We start from the raw sequence: 3,929 nt of genomic DNA, 5'->3' as shown, positions 1-3,929 counted from the left end.
TTTTATTTTATTGATTTTTAATTTATTTCATATTTCTCAATCCAATTCTGATGAATACCGTCTGATACTATACTTAGTCTCCACCATTTAGAATTTCTCCGAGTTCCAAGCCTTGCCTGCAGAGTTATATCTTTCAAAAGTGAATAGGCCTCACTGAAGAGATATATAGCTCTGTATTTCAACTTTCCCAGATAGGGCAGTTGTACAATTTTATCCAAGCTTCAATTTATGATTTGGATCTCAATCGAGCGAATCAACTTTTGGTCGTAGGTATATTTTTGCAAATTGAAAATTACATATAATTTTTTTTTTTTTTACATAATAATTTATTTATTTATTTAGTTTACTTATTATAAATAGGACGAATAGCCATTGAGATATATGATTTAATAAAAAAAAAATAATAAAAAAAGATTCGAATAATGGAATAAGCGAGAGTTTATACAATAGAGTCTCTAACCTCTATAACTCGAATCTCTATAACTCGAATCTCTCTGTAATTCGACATGGTTCCGGGTCCCTTCAGGCAACAAATCCTTTTAAACAAGTCTCCACAACTTGAATTTTCCATAACTCGAACAAATCTGTGTTCCCTATGAGTGTTCGAGTTATAGATATTCCACTGTTATCTTATGAGAGGATAAAGTGAAGATAGGATAAGATATGATGTACCCCACAAAAAAGATTACAAATACTGTTATTAGACAGGAAAATTAGATAATCACTATAAAATATCGAGAATCCTATAAAAAAAATCCAATAGATTATTTTCTAGGCTTATTCAGGCTTATTGATTGATTCAGAGAAAGATGTCTTGATTATTTTAGACTTTCTCCTGGCGTTTATAATCATGGAAGAGCTTGTTTAACAATCATTGCAATATACCATGTGCTTATCATTTGGCTTATGTTTTCGTGTTTCAGAAAGAAGTTGAGAAAGTTCGGAATATCAACAACACAATATCTCAAGAACAAGAACACATGACCCAAGTATCTACTTTTTTATACTAGAGGGGCACCAGACAATCTTTCATGTCCTTTTAGCGTCCGGCTACCAGACACTGCCCCTTCTAAAATCACTAAAATGTTCGTAAACTCAGCTTTTTCAGTTGAAAAAATACTATAAAAGTGCTCTTTTAGGCCATCAACAGACGCTGCCCTTATGACCTGGGCACTTTTGGTATAGATTTTGCTGGACATGATTGTTAAAGGGTGACGAGGCTTCCCATATTATTTTTTGAAAAGCTGCTCATAAAATAGAATTTTGTTGTGTCTTTGAAATACTTAACTGCCACTTGTAAAACATCTCACACTTCATTGCTATAGCGACGAGAAGTAGGGTTTTTGATTAATTTATTTTCTGACCAATTATAGATTTTTCTCTACAAAAAATTTAATTGGAGTGCATTTTCTGGTCTTCTTCAACTTAAAACGTTCAAAATTTCTCCCCTCAGATGCGGTGTCACTAACCCAGCCCCCCCCCAACTAGGGCACTGTTTACATATTGAGATATTGAACCTCTCTCTCCATTATTTTTCTTACAGCGCTTGAAAGAACACATGGAAACACATATCAATATGGAGCAAGAACTTTACACAAAGGTTATCCATTGACAGTGGTGGATCTACGGGGGATTCAAAATTTATGGTGGAGAGTGTTCCTTCTAGCTAGTCATTAGGCTGGACTATTCTTGGTTTGCCGTCACCCAACCCTAGATTTTGGAGGTGGGTCAGGCGATCGGATTTTGGTCATTCATGGAACTTTTGTCTACATTTTGTAATTGTTGAAGAAGAAAAATTCCCTTCGTCGAAATAGAAATAAAAGTTTTTAGGTCGACAAGTTTAGAGATGAGTCGGTTGGCTGACGGCAAACCAACATTTTTTTCAATCTAGCCTTATGAGGAAATGAAGACTTCCCGTCATAAATTTTGATTAGATCCGCCACTGAGATGTTTTCAAAATTGTTCCTGGACTACTTTGTCCAGCTTTTTTTGTGAAGGAAATGAGACTTTTTAAAGCCTTGATTTCACGTTTTTGTATTTTCACAACAGCTGAAAGAAAAAACTTGGAGGAATTTGTGTGATATATATTAATATTATCCAAATTGCAATCAAAATACTCTAATTCGAACCTCTTTTATTCAAATCTTTCTGTAACTTGAACTAAGTTATTGGTACCCTCAGCTGAAAAGTGGTTTAAATGACTCGCTGTAACTTGAATCATTCTCTAATTCGAAGACAATTTTTGTTCCCATTAAAATCGAATTAGAGGGCATCAGCTGTAAAAAACAATTGTGATTAATTGGGTATGCCAAAGAAAGATAAGGTTACCTAACCATGGATATTAAAGCTTCTGGTTATCAATAACTGTAGCTGAAAGGTCGATTCATGATAAACCAATGAATTTTGTTCTCTTTTTAGTTTTCCATGGTATTAAATTCGAAGAAAGCTAAGATACGAGAATTTAAAAAGACAATTGAATCTGGTGGTGGTAGTAGTGCCAAACTTTCAAATATTCCACAGAAAGATGCGAAACGGTGCCTCGTTGAGTCAGATGAAGAGTAAGAATAAAACTGTTATTTTGACTCGATTAGTAAAGTGTGGTGTCCTGACCACTGACCTTTATGTATCCTTGGACCAAGCTATATCCGCCATCTTTGATCGAAATTTTTTTTGAATTGGTACCCGTGAAGAAGCCATTGCAGTGTTAGAAATTAACGTCTAACGCCGCTACATCATAAAAAGTTTTTGACGCAAAGTAGATCTAGCGCTCTCGATGCATTTACACAGCTATTGAGTAGTGTCGCCATTAGGGTACCACTTTTCAAAAAACTCCAATCAAAGATTTTGCTTGGCCAAGATTGAGAAACTTGGTCCAGGGTATATAAAGGTCAGTGGTCCTGACTAAAGGTACAATGCACCAGTCTTCTGAGAACTTTTAAAATTTTCAACCCAATACGTCACTTAAACAATAGAAAAAGTGACGTATTGAGTGGAATAAAAACAGAAAAGTTGCATAATTTTGTGAAGTCATTACAGTGGTGCATACACGTTTTTTTTTATAAGAACAAACTATATAAGAACATAAGGCTTCGAGGCCCAAAAATTTAAGAACATTCTAAGAACATTCTAAGGCTTTGGAGACTTAAAAACATGCATTTTCTTAAGAAATTACATCAAAATGCTCAAAAAATGCTGAAAATAAGAACATTTTAAGAACATTTTTAGGCTTCAAATCCAAAAAACTAAGAACATCAGAAGGCTTCGAAAATTCTTGACTTTGTTATAAAAAAACGTGTTTTCAGGTACTCATCCTCCAAAGGAGGTACTTAGGCAAAAATAGATGTTGGGGTATGAGCAGATGATAAAAGTTTAGACGGTTATTCACCTTGCAAAGTCTCTCTAAGGGTTAAAATCTGAAAATTTCAATGTAGTCTCTAGAGGGTCGGAAAATTCACCATATTTTTAATTTTCAATGAAAATGTTCTCTTTAATCTTTTTCTCGTTTTAAAAATACTTCCTTCACCGGGGGGGGTTTTCAGGGGTCTTAAATACCGTCATACCGACAAAATTTTGGGTCAAATACCGTAATACCGTCGGTGAAGGAAGCCTAATACCGATACCGATATTATATTTATGTTTTTTTTCGAAAATAATGAATTTTCAGTTATCAAATCTATTGTGTAGTAACAAAATAGAAACTGTACAAACAAGTCTTGTACTTTATGAGGCCCCCTAGTCAACCCTCAATTCAGGTATTCACGCACAAATTTTTGCCAATTCACGTATTCACGCGCGAAAAAAACCATTTTCACGTCCACGCACCAATTTTGCTTTTACATCTTTGGTTAAACGATTGTGACCTTATTGGGCCAAATTTAACCTTTTTATGGCTTCTTTTAACAGATTGACCTATCTTATACCAAACACTT

The 3,929-nt window shown here is 34.5% G+C and overlaps 1 long non-coding RNA gene across 1 annotated transcript; it reads left to right on the top strand.

Annotated features, from left to right (window-relative positions):
- The first annotated feature begins 921 nt into the window (after window positions 1-921).
- LOC136817501 (uncharacterized) lies at window positions 922-2,552 on the top strand. The gene is made up of 3 exons (XR_010848106.1): window positions 922-989; window positions 1,544-1,600; window positions 2,419-2,552. It is a non-coding gene; the product is annotated as an uncharacterized lncRNA (long non-coding RNA).
- The last annotated feature ends 1,377 nt before the right edge of the window (window positions 2,553-3,929 follow it).

The sequence above is a fragment of the Clytia hemisphaerica genome, unplaced genomic scaffold (genome assembly GCF_902728285.1).
Source record: "Clytia hemisphaerica strain Z4C2 unplaced genomic scaffold, Clytia hemisphaerica genome assembly, whole genome shotgun sequence".
NCBI classification, from domain to species: Eukaryota; Metazoa; Cnidaria; class Hydrozoa; order Leptothecata; family Clytiidae; genus Clytia; species Clytia hemisphaerica.
The sequence above is the reverse complement of the archived record's forward strand: the minus strand, read 5'-3'. Positions and strand labels throughout refer to the sequence as shown.